The 9,834-nt window shown below is 48.0% G+C and overlaps 31 non-coding genes across 31 annotated transcripts; all 31 read left to right on the forward strand.

Moving 5' to 3' along the window:
- The first annotated feature begins 107 nt into the window (after nucleotides 1-107).
- Nucleotides 108-226, forward strand: LOC145809373 (5S ribosomal RNA). Its single transcript, XR_014352908.1, has one exon. It is a non-coding gene; the product is annotated as a 5S ribosomal RNA (ribosomal RNA).
- Nucleotides 227-423: 197 nt separating this feature from the next.
- Nucleotides 424-542, forward strand: LOC145809342 (5S ribosomal RNA). The gene has a single exon (XR_014352871.1). It is a non-coding gene; the product is annotated as a 5S ribosomal RNA (ribosomal RNA).
- A 196-nt stretch (nucleotides 543-738) lies between these two features.
- LOC145808940 (5S ribosomal RNA) lies at nucleotides 739-857 on the forward strand. The gene has a single exon (XR_014352429.1). It is a non-coding gene; the product is annotated as a 5S ribosomal RNA (ribosomal RNA).
- A 196-nt stretch (nucleotides 858-1,053) lies between these two features.
- On the forward strand, nucleotides 1,054-1,172 carry LOC145809136 (5S ribosomal RNA). Its single transcript, XR_014352630.1, has one exon. It is a non-coding gene; the product is annotated as a 5S ribosomal RNA (ribosomal RNA).
- Nucleotides 1,173-1,372: 200 nt separating this feature from the next.
- Nucleotides 1,373-1,491, forward strand: LOC145808951 (5S ribosomal RNA). Its single transcript, XR_014352440.1, has one exon. It is a non-coding gene; the product is annotated as a 5S ribosomal RNA (ribosomal RNA).
- A 199-nt stretch (nucleotides 1,492-1,690) lies between these two features.
- On the forward strand, nucleotides 1,691-1,809 carry LOC145808962 (5S ribosomal RNA). Its single transcript, XR_014352451.1, has one exon. It is a non-coding gene; the product is annotated as a 5S ribosomal RNA (ribosomal RNA).
- A 200-nt stretch (nucleotides 1,810-2,009) lies between these two features.
- LOC145809272 (5S ribosomal RNA) lies at nucleotides 2,010-2,128 on the forward strand. Its single transcript, XR_014352786.1, has one exon. It is a non-coding gene; the product is annotated as a 5S ribosomal RNA (ribosomal RNA).
- Nucleotides 2,129-2,324: 196 nt separating this feature from the next.
- Nucleotides 2,325-2,443, forward strand: LOC145808973 (5S ribosomal RNA). The gene has a single exon (XR_014352464.1). It is a non-coding gene; the product is annotated as a 5S ribosomal RNA (ribosomal RNA).
- A 197-nt stretch (nucleotides 2,444-2,640) lies between these two features.
- Nucleotides 2,641-2,759, forward strand: LOC145810403 (5S ribosomal RNA). Its single transcript, XR_014353972.1, has one exon. It is a non-coding gene; the product is annotated as a 5S ribosomal RNA (ribosomal RNA).
- A 196-nt stretch (nucleotides 2,760-2,955) lies between these two features.
- LOC145809771 (5S ribosomal RNA) lies at nucleotides 2,956-3,074 on the forward strand. The gene has a single exon (XR_014353334.1). It is a non-coding gene; the product is annotated as a 5S ribosomal RNA (ribosomal RNA).
- Nucleotides 3,075-3,271: 197 nt separating this feature from the next.
- On the forward strand, nucleotides 3,272-3,390 carry LOC145808984 (5S ribosomal RNA). Its single transcript, XR_014352477.1, has one exon. It is a non-coding gene; the product is annotated as a 5S ribosomal RNA (ribosomal RNA).
- Nucleotides 3,391-3,587: 197 nt separating this feature from the next.
- LOC145811518 (5S ribosomal RNA) lies at nucleotides 3,588-3,707 on the forward strand. Its single transcript, XR_014355058.1, has one exon. It is a non-coding gene; the product is annotated as a 5S ribosomal RNA (ribosomal RNA).
- A 197-nt stretch (nucleotides 3,708-3,904) lies between these two features.
- Nucleotides 3,905-4,023, forward strand: LOC145808995 (5S ribosomal RNA). Its single transcript, XR_014352490.1, has one exon. It is a non-coding gene; the product is annotated as a 5S ribosomal RNA (ribosomal RNA).
- Nucleotides 4,024-4,222: 199 nt separating this feature from the next.
- On the forward strand, nucleotides 4,223-4,341 carry LOC145809007 (5S ribosomal RNA). The gene has a single exon (XR_014352502.1). It is a non-coding gene; the product is annotated as a 5S ribosomal RNA (ribosomal RNA).
- A 197-nt stretch (nucleotides 4,342-4,538) lies between these two features.
- On the forward strand, nucleotides 4,539-4,657 carry LOC145809764 (5S ribosomal RNA). Its single transcript, XR_014353326.1, has one exon. It is a non-coding gene; the product is annotated as a 5S ribosomal RNA (ribosomal RNA).
- Nucleotides 4,658-4,847: 190 nt separating this feature from the next.
- Nucleotides 4,848-4,966, forward strand: LOC145809018 (5S ribosomal RNA). The gene has a single exon (XR_014352513.1). It is a non-coding gene; the product is annotated as a 5S ribosomal RNA (ribosomal RNA).
- A 198-nt stretch (nucleotides 4,967-5,164) lies between these two features.
- LOC145809983 (5S ribosomal RNA) lies at nucleotides 5,165-5,283 on the forward strand. Its single transcript, XR_014353550.1, has one exon. It is a non-coding gene; the product is annotated as a 5S ribosomal RNA (ribosomal RNA).
- A 198-nt stretch (nucleotides 5,284-5,481) lies between these two features.
- On the forward strand, nucleotides 5,482-5,600 carry LOC145809029 (5S ribosomal RNA). Its single transcript, XR_014352523.1, has one exon. It is a non-coding gene; the product is annotated as a 5S ribosomal RNA (ribosomal RNA).
- Nucleotides 5,601-5,796: 196 nt separating this feature from the next.
- Nucleotides 5,797-5,915, forward strand: LOC145809374 (5S ribosomal RNA). Its single transcript, XR_014352909.1, has one exon. It is a non-coding gene; the product is annotated as a 5S ribosomal RNA (ribosomal RNA).
- Nucleotides 5,916-6,112: 197 nt separating this feature from the next.
- LOC145809343 (5S ribosomal RNA) lies at nucleotides 6,113-6,231 on the forward strand. The gene has a single exon (XR_014352872.1). It is a non-coding gene; the product is annotated as a 5S ribosomal RNA (ribosomal RNA).
- Nucleotides 6,232-6,427: 196 nt separating this feature from the next.
- On the forward strand, nucleotides 6,428-6,546 carry LOC145809040 (5S ribosomal RNA). The gene has a single exon (XR_014352534.1). It is a non-coding gene; the product is annotated as a 5S ribosomal RNA (ribosomal RNA).
- A 196-nt stretch (nucleotides 6,547-6,742) lies between these two features.
- On the forward strand, nucleotides 6,743-6,861 carry LOC145809138 (5S ribosomal RNA). Its single transcript, XR_014352632.1, has one exon. It is a non-coding gene; the product is annotated as a 5S ribosomal RNA (ribosomal RNA).
- Nucleotides 6,862-7,061: 200 nt separating this feature from the next.
- Nucleotides 7,062-7,180, forward strand: LOC145809051 (5S ribosomal RNA). The gene has a single exon (XR_014352545.1). It is a non-coding gene; the product is annotated as a 5S ribosomal RNA (ribosomal RNA).
- A 198-nt stretch (nucleotides 7,181-7,378) lies between these two features.
- Nucleotides 7,379-7,497, forward strand: LOC145809062 (5S ribosomal RNA). Its single transcript, XR_014352556.1, has one exon. It is a non-coding gene; the product is annotated as a 5S ribosomal RNA (ribosomal RNA).
- A 198-nt stretch (nucleotides 7,498-7,695) lies between these two features.
- On the forward strand, nucleotides 7,696-7,814 carry LOC145809273 (5S ribosomal RNA). The gene has a single exon (XR_014352788.1). It is a non-coding gene; the product is annotated as a 5S ribosomal RNA (ribosomal RNA).
- A 197-nt stretch (nucleotides 7,815-8,011) lies between these two features.
- On the forward strand, nucleotides 8,012-8,130 carry LOC145809074 (5S ribosomal RNA). Its single transcript, XR_014352568.1, has one exon. It is a non-coding gene; the product is annotated as a 5S ribosomal RNA (ribosomal RNA).
- A 197-nt stretch (nucleotides 8,131-8,327) lies between these two features.
- LOC145810404 (5S ribosomal RNA) lies at nucleotides 8,328-8,446 on the forward strand. Its single transcript, XR_014353973.1, has one exon. It is a non-coding gene; the product is annotated as a 5S ribosomal RNA (ribosomal RNA).
- Nucleotides 8,447-8,642: 196 nt separating this feature from the next.
- Nucleotides 8,643-8,761, forward strand: LOC145809773 (5S ribosomal RNA). The gene has a single exon (XR_014353336.1). It is a non-coding gene; the product is annotated as a 5S ribosomal RNA (ribosomal RNA).
- Nucleotides 8,762-8,958: 197 nt separating this feature from the next.
- LOC145809085 (5S ribosomal RNA) lies at nucleotides 8,959-9,077 on the forward strand. The gene has a single exon (XR_014352579.1). It is a non-coding gene; the product is annotated as a 5S ribosomal RNA (ribosomal RNA).
- Nucleotides 9,078-9,274: 197 nt separating this feature from the next.
- LOC145811154 (5S ribosomal RNA) lies at nucleotides 9,275-9,394 on the forward strand. The gene has a single exon (XR_014354704.1). It is a non-coding gene; the product is annotated as a 5S ribosomal RNA (ribosomal RNA).
- A 199-nt stretch (nucleotides 9,395-9,593) lies between these two features.
- On the forward strand, nucleotides 9,594-9,712 carry LOC145809095 (5S ribosomal RNA). Its single transcript, XR_014352589.1, has one exon. It is a non-coding gene; the product is annotated as a 5S ribosomal RNA (ribosomal RNA).
- The last annotated feature ends 122 nt before the right edge of the window (nucleotides 9,713-9,834 follow it).

The raw sequence follows: 9,834 nt of genomic DNA on the forward strand, positions 1-9,834 counted from the left end.
TTTCGACAATTTCTCCCTTTTAAACCATTTCCAGATTATCCTGTTCCATTCAATTTCATTTTTTTCCCCGTCTACTGCTTAAAACAATAAAGTCGCGGTTAATCTTCGGGTGCGATCATACCAGCACCAATGCACCGGATCCCATCAGAACTCCGCAGTTAAGCGTGCCTGGGCGAGAGTAGTACTAGGATGGGTGACCCCCTGGGAAGTCCTCGTGTTGCACCCCTTTTGTCCCTTTTTCCACCACCCCCCCCTCTTTTTTTTTTCCCCGGACAGCCTGTCCGATTTTTAGCCCATTCAATCGCCTTTGCCTCCTTTTCGACAATTTCTCCCTTTTAAACCATTTCCAGATTATCCTGTTCCATTCAATTTAATTTTTTTCCCCGTCTACTGCTTAAAACAATAAACTCGCGGTTAATCTTCTGGTGCGATCATACCAGCACTAATGCACCGGATCCCATCAGAACTCCGCAGTTAAGCGTGCTTGGGCGAGAGTAGTACTAGGATGGGTGACCCCCTGGGAAGTCCTCGTGTTGCACCCCTTTTGTCCCTTTTTCCACCACCCCCCCTCTTTTTTTTTTCCCCGGACAGTCTGTCCGATATTTAGCCCATTCAATCGCCTTCGCCTCCTTTTCGACAATTTCTCCCTTTTAAACCATTTCCAGATTATCCTGTTCCATTCAATTTCATTTTTTTCCCCGTCTACTGCTTAAACCAATAAAGTCGCGGTTAATCTTCGGGTGCGATCATACCAGCACTAATGCACCGGATCCCATCAGAACTCCGCAGTTAAGCGTGCTTGGGCGAGAGTAGTACTAGGATGGGTGACCCCCTGGGAAGTCCTCGTGTTGCACCCCTTTTGTCCCTTTTTCCACCACCCCCCCCTCTTTTTTTTTCCCCGGACAGCCTGTCCGATTTTTAGCCCATTCAATCGCCTTCGCCTCCTTTTCGACAATTTCTCCCTTTTAAACCATTTCCAGATTATCCTGTTCCATTCAATTTCATTTTTTTCCCCGTCTACTGCTTAAAACAATAAAGTCGCGGTTAATCTTCGGGTGCGATCATACCAGCACAAATGCACCGGATCCCATCAGAACTCCGCAGTTAAGCGTGCTTGGGCGAGAGTAGTACTAGGATGGGTGACCCCCTGGGAAGTCCTCGTGTTGCACCCCTTCTGTCCCTTTTTCCACCACCCCCCCCCCCTCTTTTTTTTTTCCCGGGACAGCCTGTCCGATTTCTAGCCCATTCAATCGCCTTCGCCTCCTTTTCGACAATTTCTCCCTTTTAAACCATTTCCAGATTATCCTGTTCCATTCAATTTCATTTTTTTCCCCGTCTACTGCTTAAAACAATAAAGTCGCGGTTAATCTTCGGGTGCGATCATACCAGCACTAATGCACCGGATCCCATCAGAACTCCGCAGTTAAGCGTGCTTGGGCGAGAGTAGTACTAGGATGGGTGACCCCCTGGGAAGTCCTCGTGTTGCACCCCTTTTGTCCCTTTTTCCACCACCCCCCCCCCTCTTTTTTTTTTCCCCGGACAGCCTGTCCGATTTTTAGCCCATTCAATCGCCTTCGCCTCCTTTTCGACAATTTCTCCCTTTTAAACCATTTCCAGATTATCCTGTTCCATTCAATTTCATTTTTTTCCCCGTCTACTGCTTAAAACAATAAAGTCGCGGTTAATTTTCGGGTGCGATCATACCAGCACTAATGCACCGGATCCCATCAGAACTCCGCAGTTAAGCGTGCTTGGGCGAGAGTAGTACTAGGATGGGTGACCCCCTGGGAAGTCCTCGTGTTGCACCCCTTTTGTCCCTTTTTCCACCACCCCCCCCCCCTCTTTTTTTTTTCCCCGCACAGCCTGTCCGATTTTTAGCCCATTCAATCGCCTTCGCCTCCTTTTCGACAATTTCTCCCTTTTAAACCATTTCCAGATTATCCTGTTCCATTCAATTTCATTTTTTTCCCCGTCTACTGCTTAAAACAATAAAGTCGCGGTTAAACTTCGTGTGCGATCATACCAGCACTAATGCACCGGATCCCATCAGAACTCCGCAGTTAAGCGTGCTTGGGCGAGAGTAGTACTAGGATGGGTGACCCCCTGGGAAGTCCTCGTGTTGCACCCCTTTTGTCCCTTTTTCCACCACCCCCCCTCTTTTTTTTTTCCCCGCACAGCCTGTCCGATTTTTAGCCCATTCAATCGCCTTCGCCTCCTTTTCGACAATTTCTCCCTTTTAAACCATTTCCAGATTATCCTGTTCCATTCAATTTCATTTTTTTCCCCGTCTACTGCTTAAAACAATAAAGTCGCGGTTAATCTTCGGGTGCGATCATACCAGCACTAATGCACCGGATCCCATCAGAACTCCGCAGTTAAGCGTGCTTGGGCGAGAGTAGTACTAGGATGGGTGACCCCCTGGGAAGTCCTCGTGTTGCACCCCTTTTGTCCCTTTTTCCACCACCCCCCCCTCTTTTTTTTTTCTCCGCACAGCCTGTCCGATTTTTAGCCCATTCAATCGCCTTCGCCTCCTTTTCGACAATTTCTCCCTTTTAAACCATTTCCAGATTATCCTGTTCCATTCAATTTCATTTTTTTCCCCGTCTACTGCTTAAAACAATAAAGTCGCGGTTAATCTTCGGGTGCGATCATACCAGCACTAATGCACCGGATCCCATCAGAACTCCGCAGTTAAGCGTGCTTGGGCGACAGTAGTACTAGGATGGGTGACCCCCTGGGAAGTCCTCGTGTTGCACCCCTTTTGTCCCTTTTTCCACCACCCCCCCCTCTTTTTTTTTTCCCCGGACAGCCTGTCCGATTTTTAGCCCATTCAATCGCCTTCGCCTCCTTTTCGACAATTTCTCCCTTTTAAACCATTTCCAGATTATCCTGTTCCATTCAATTTCATTTTTTTCCCCGTCTACTGCTTAAAACAATAAAGTCGCGGTTAATCTTCGGTGCGATCATACCAGCACTAATGCACCGGATCCCATCAGAACTCCGCAGTTAAGCGTGCTTGGGCGAGAGTAGTACTAGGATGGGTGACCCCCTGGGAAGTCCTCGTGTTGCACCCCTTTTGTCCCTTTTTCCACCAACCCCCCCTCTTTTTTTTTTCCCCGCACAGCCTGTCCGATTTTTAGCCCATTCAATCGCCTTCGCCTCCTTTTCGACAATTTCTCCCTTTTAAACCATTTCCAGATTATCCTGTTCCATTCAATTTCATTTTTTTCCCCGTCTACTGCTTAAAACAATAAAGTCGCGGTTAATCTTCGGGTGCGATCATACCAGCACTAATGCACCGGATCCCATCAGAACTCCGCAGTTAAGCGTGCTTGGGCGAGAGTAGTACTAGGATGGGTGACCCCCTGGGAAGTCCTCGTGTTGCACCCCTTTTGTCCCTTTTTCCACCACCCCCCCCTCTTTTTTTTTTCCCCGGACAGCCTGTCCGATTTTTAGCCCATTCAATCGCCTTCGCCTCCTTTTCGACAATTTCTCCCTTTTAAACCATTTCCAGATTATCCTGTTCCATTCAATTTCATTTTTTTCCCCGTCTACTGCTTAAAACAATAAAGTCGCGGTTAATCTTCGGGTGCGATCATACCAGCACTAATGCACCGGATCCCATCAGAACTCCGCAGTTAAGCGTGCTTGGGCGAGAGTAGTACTAGCATGGGTGAACCCCCTGGGAAGTCCTCGTGTTGCACCACTTTTGTCCCTTTTTCCACCACCCCCCCCCCTTTTTTTTTTCCCCGGACAGCCTGTCCGATTTTTAGCCCATTCAATCGTCTTCGCCTCCTTTTCGACAATTTCTCCCTTTTAAACCATTTCCAGATTATCCTGTTCCATTCAATTTCATTTTTTTCCCCGTCTACTGCTTCAAACAATAAAGTCGCGGTTAATCTTCGGGTGCGATCATACCAGCACTAATGCACCGGATCCCATCAGAACTCCGCAGTTAAGCGTGCTTGGGCGAGAGTAGTACTAGGATGGGTGACCCCCTGGGAAGTCCTCGTGTTGCACCCCTTTTGTCCCTTTTTCCACCACCCCCCCCCCTCTTTTTTTTTTCCCCGGACAGCCTGTCCGATTTTTAGCCCATTCAATCGCCTTCGCCTCCTTTTCGACAATTTCTCCCTTTTAAACCATTTCCAGATTATCCTGTTCCATTCAATTTCATTTTTTTCCCCGTCTACTGCTTAAAACAATAAAGTCGCGGTTAATCTTTGGGTGCGATCATACCAGCACTAATGCACCGGATCCCATCAGAACTCCGCAGTTAAGCGTGCTTGGGCGAGAGTAGTACTAGGATGGGTGACCCCCTGGGAAGTCCTCGTGTTGCACCCCTTTTGTCCCTTTTTCCACCACCCCCCCCTCTTTTTTTTTTCCCCGGACAGCCTGTCCGATTTTTAGCCCATTCAATCGCCTTCGCCTCCTTTTCGACAATTTCTCCCTTTTAAACCATTTCCAGATTATCCTGTTCCATTCAATTTCATTTTTTTCCACGTCTACTGCTTAAAACAATAAAGTCGCGGTTAATCTTCGGGTGCGATCATACCAGCACTAATGCACCGGATCCCATCAGAACTCCGCAGTTAAGCGTGCTTGGGCGAGAGTAGTACTAGGAGGGGTGACCCCCTGGGAAGTCCTCGTGTTGCACCCCTTTTTCCACCACCCCCCCTCTTTTTTTTTTTTTCCCCGGACAGCCTGTCCGATTGTTAGCCCATTCAATCGCCTTCGCCTCCTTTTCGACAATTTCTCCTTTTTAAACCATTTCCAGATTATCCTGTTCCATTCAATTTCATTTTTTTCCCCGTCTACTGCTTAAAACAATAAAGTCGCGGTTAATCTTCGGGTGCGATCATACCAGCACTAATGCACCGGATCCCATCAGAACTCCGCAGTTAAGCGTGCTTGGGCGAGAGTAGTACTAGGATGGGTGACCCCCTGGGAAGTCCTCGTGTTGCACCCCTTCTGTCCCTTTTTCCACCACCCCCCCCCTCTTTTTTTTTTCCCCGGACAGCCTGTCCGATTTTTACCCCATTCAATCGCCTTCGCCTCCTTTTCGACAATTTCTCCCTTTTAAACCATTTCCAGATTATCCTGTTCCATTCAATTTCATTTTTTTCCCCGTCTACTGCTTAAAACAATAAACTCGCGGTTAATCTTCGGGTGCGATCATACCAGCACTAATGCACCGGATCCAATCAGAACTCCGCAGTTAAGCGTGCTTGGGCGAGAGTAGTACTAGGATGGGTGACCCCCTGGGAAGTCCTCGTGTTGCACCCCTTTTGTCCCTTTTTCCACCACCCCCCCCCTCTTTTTTTTTTCCCCGGACAGCCTGTCCGATTTTTAGCCCATTCAATCGCCTTCGCCTCCTTTTCGACAATTTCTCCCTTTTAAACCATTTCCAGATTATCCTGTTCCATTCAATTTCATTTTTTTCCCCGTCTACTGCTTAAAACAATAAAGTCGCGGTTAATCTTCGGGTGCGATCATACCAGCACTAATGCACCGGATCCCATCAGAACTCCGCAGTTAAGCGTGCTTGGGCGAGAGTAGTACTAGGATGGGTGACCCCCTGGGAAGTCCTCGTGTTGCACCCCTTTTGTCCCTTTTTCCACCACCCCCCCTCTTTTTTTTTTCCCCGGACAGCCTGTCCGATTTTTAGCCCATTCAATCGCCTTCGCCTCCTTTTCGACAATTTCTCCCTTTTAAACCATTTCCAGATTATCCTGTTCCATTCAATTTCATTTTTTTCCCCGTCTACTGCTTAAAACAATAAAGTCGCGGTTAATCTTCGGGTGCGATCATACCAGCACCAATGCACCGGATCCCATCAGAACTCCGCAGTTAAGCGTGCCTGGGCGAGAGTAGTACTAGGATGGGTGACCCCCTGGGAAGTCCTCGTGTTGCACCCCTTTTGTCCCTTTTTCCACCACCCCCCCCTCTTTTTTTTTTCCCCGGACAGCCTGTCCGATTTTTAGCCCATTCAATCGCCTTTGCCTCCTTTTCGACAATTTCTCCCTTTTAAACCATTTCCAGATTATCCTGTTCCATTCAATTTAATTTTTTTCCCCGTCTACTGCTTAAAACAATAAACTCGCGGTTAATCTTCTGGTGCGATCATACCAGCACTAATGCACCGGATCCCATCAGAACTCCGCAGTTAAGCGTGCTTGGGCGAGAGTAGTACTAGGATGGGTGACCCCCTGGGAAGTCCTCGTGTTGCACCCCTTTTGTCCCTTTTTCCACCACCCCCCCTCTTTTTTTTTTCCCCGGACAGTCTGTCCGATATTTAGCCCATTCAATCGCCTTCGCCTCCTTTTCGACAATTTCTCCCTTTTAAACCATTTCCAGATTATCCTGTTCCATTCAATTTCATTTTTTTCCCCGTCTACTGCTTAAACCAATAAAGTCGCGGTTAATCTTCGGGTGCGATCATACCAGCACTAATGCACCGGATCCCATCAGAACTCCGCAGTTAAGCGTGCTTGGGCGAGAGTAGTACTAGGATGGGTGACCCCCTGGGAAGTCCTCGTGTTGCACCCCTTTTGTCCCTTTTTCCACCACCCCCCCCTCTTTTTTTTTCCCCGGACAGCCTGTCCGATTTTTAGCCCATTCAATCGCCTTCGCCTCCTTTTCGACAATTTCTCCCTTTTAAACCATTTCCAGATTATCCTGTTCCATTCAATTTCATTTTTTTCCCCGTCTACTGCTTAAAACAATAAAGTCGCGGTTAATCTTCGGGTGCGATCATACCAGCACAAATGCACCGGATCCCATCAGAACTCCGCAGTTAAGCGTGCTTGGGCGAGAGTAGTACTAGGATGGGTGACCCCCTGGGAAGTCCTCGTGTTGCACCCCTTCTGTCCCTTTTTCCACCACCCCCCCCCCCTCTTTTTTTTTTCCCGGGACAGCCTGTCCGATTTCTAGCCCATTCAATCGCCTTCGCCTCCTTTTCGACAATTTCTCCCTTTTAAACCATTTCCAGATTATCCTGTTCCATTCAATTTCATTTTTTTCCCCGTCTACTGCTTAAAACAATAAAGTCGCGGTTAATCTTCGGGTGCGATCATACCAGCACTAATGCACCGGATCCCATCAGAACTCCGCAGTTAAGCGTGCTTGGGCGAGAGTAGTACTAGGATGGGTGACCCCCTGGGAAGTCCTCGTGTTGCACCCCTTTTGTCCCTTTTTCCACCACCCCCCCCCTCTTTTTTTTTTCCCCGGACAGCCTGTCCGATTTTTAGCCCATTCAATCGCCTTCGCCTCCTTTTCGACAATTTCTCCCTTTTAAACCATTTCCAGATTATCCTGTTCCATTCAATTTCATTTTTTTCCCCGTCTACTGCTTAAAACAATAAAGTCGCGGTTAATTTTCGGGTGCGATCATACCAGCACTAATGCACCGGATCCCATCAGAACTCCGCAGTTAAGCGTGCTTGGGCGAGAGTAGTACTAGGATGGGTGACCCCCTGGGAAGTCCTCGTGTTGCACCCCTTTTGTCCCTTTTTCCACCACCCCCCCCCTCTTTTTTTTTTCCCCGCACAGCCTGTCCGATTTTTAGCCCATTCAATCGCCTTCGCCTCCTTTTCGACAATTTCTCCCTTTTAAACCATTTCCAGATTATCCTGTTCCATTCAATTTCATTTTTTTCCCCGTCTACTGCTTAAAACAATAAAGTCGCGGTTAAACTTCGTGTGCGATCATACCAGCACTAATGCACCGGATCCCATCAGAACTCCGCAGTTAAGCGTGCTTGGGCGAGAGTAGTACTAGGATGGGTGACCCCCTGGGAAGTCCTCGTGTTGCACCCCTTTTGTCCCTTTTTCCACCACCCCCCCCTCTTTTTTTTTTCCCCGCACAGCCTGTCCGATTTTTAGCCCATTCAATCGCCTTCGCCTCCTTTTCGACAATTTCTCCCTTTTAAACCATTTCCAGATTATCCTGTTCCATTCAATTTCATTTTTTTCCCCGTCTACTGCTTAAAACAATAAAGTCGCGGTTAATCTTCGGGTGCGATCATACCAGCACTAATGCACCGGATCCCATCAGAACTCCGCAGTTAAGCGTGCTTGGGCGAGAGTAGTACTAGGATGGGTGACCCCCTGGGAAGTCCTCGTGTTGCACCCCTTTTGTCCCTTTTTCCACCACCCCCCCCTCTTTTTTTTTTCTCCGCACAGCCTGTCCGATTTTTAGCCCATTCAATCGCCTTCGCCTCCTTTTCGACAATTTCTCCCTTTTAAACCATTTCCAGATTATCCTGTTCCATTCAATTTCATTTTTTTCCCCGTCTACTGCTTAAAACAATAAAGTCGCGGTTAATCTTCGGGTGCGATCATACCAGCACTAATGCACCGGATCCCATCAGAACTCCGCAGTTAAGCGTGCTTGGGCGACAGTAGTACTAGGATGGGTGACCCCCTGGGAAGTCCTCGTGTTGCACCCCTTTTGTCCCTTTTTCCACCACCCCCCCCTCTTTTTTTTTTCCCCGGACAGCCTGTCCGATTTTTAGCCCATTCAATCGCCTTCGCCTCCTTTTCGACAATTTCTCCCTTTTAAACCATTTCCAGATTATCCTGTTCCATTCAATTTCATTTTTTTCCCCGTCTACTGCTTAAAACAATAAAGTCGCGGTTAATCTTCGGTGCGATCATACCAGCACTAATGCACCGGATCCCATCAGAACTCCGCAGTTAAGCGTGCTTGGGCGAGAGTAGTACTAGGATGGGTGACCCCCTGGGAAGTCCTCGTGTTGCACCCCTTTTGTCCCTTTTTCCACCAACCCCCCCTCTTTTTTTTTTCCCCGCACAGCCTGTCCGATTTTTAGCCCATTCAATCGCCTTCGCTTCCTTTTCGACAATTTCTCCCTTTTAAACCATTTCCAGATTATCCTGTTCCATTCAATTTCATTTTTTTCCCCGTCTACTGCTTAAAACAATAAAGTCGCGGTTAATCTTCGGGTGCGATCATACCAGCACTAATGCACCGGATCCCATCAGAACTCCGCAGTTAAGCGTGCTTGGGCGAGAGTAGTACTAGGATGGGTGACCCCCTGGGAAGTCCTCGTGTTGCACCCCTTTTGTCCCTTTTTCCACCACCCCCCCCTCTTTTTTTTTTCCCCGGACAGCCTGTCCGATTTTTAGCCCATTCAATCGCCTTCGCCTCCTTTTCGACAATTTCTCCCTTTTAAACCATTTCCAGATTATCCTGTTCCATTCAATTTCATTTTTTTCCCCGTCTACTGCTTAAAACAATAAAGTCGCGGTTAATCTTCGGGTGCGATCATACCAGCACTAATGCACCGGATCCCATCAGAACTCCGCAGTTAAGCGTGCTTGGGCGAGAGTAGTACTAGGATGGGTGAACCCCCTGGGAAGTCCTCGTGTTGCACCACTTTTGTCCCTTTTTCCACCACCCCCCCCCCCCTTTTTTTTTTCCCCGGACAGCCTGTCCGATTTTTAGCCCATTCAATCGTCTTCGCCTCCTTTTCGACAATTTCTCCCTTTTAAACCATTTCCAGATTATCCTGTTCCATTCAATTTCATTTTTTTCCCCGTCTACTGCTTCAAACAATAAAGTCGCGGTTAATCTTCGGGTGCGATCATACCAGCACTAATGCACCGGATCCCATCAGAACTCCGCAGTTAAGCGTGCTTGGGCGAGAGTAGTACTAGGATGGGTGACCCCCTGGGAAGTCCTCGTGTTGCACCCCTTTTGTCCCTTTTTCCACCACCCCCCCCCCTCTTTTTTTTTTCCCCGGACAGCCTGTCCGATTTTTAGCCCATTCAATCGCCTTCGCCTCCTTTTCGACAATTTCTCCCTTTTAAACCATTT

The sequence above is a fragment of the Camellia sinensis genome, chromosome 14 (genome assembly GCF_055761805.1).
Source record: "Camellia sinensis isolate YWXY chromosome 14, ASM5576180v1, whole genome shotgun sequence".
NCBI classification, from domain to species: Eukaryota; Viridiplantae; Streptophyta; class Magnoliopsida; order Ericales; family Theaceae; genus Camellia; species Camellia sinensis.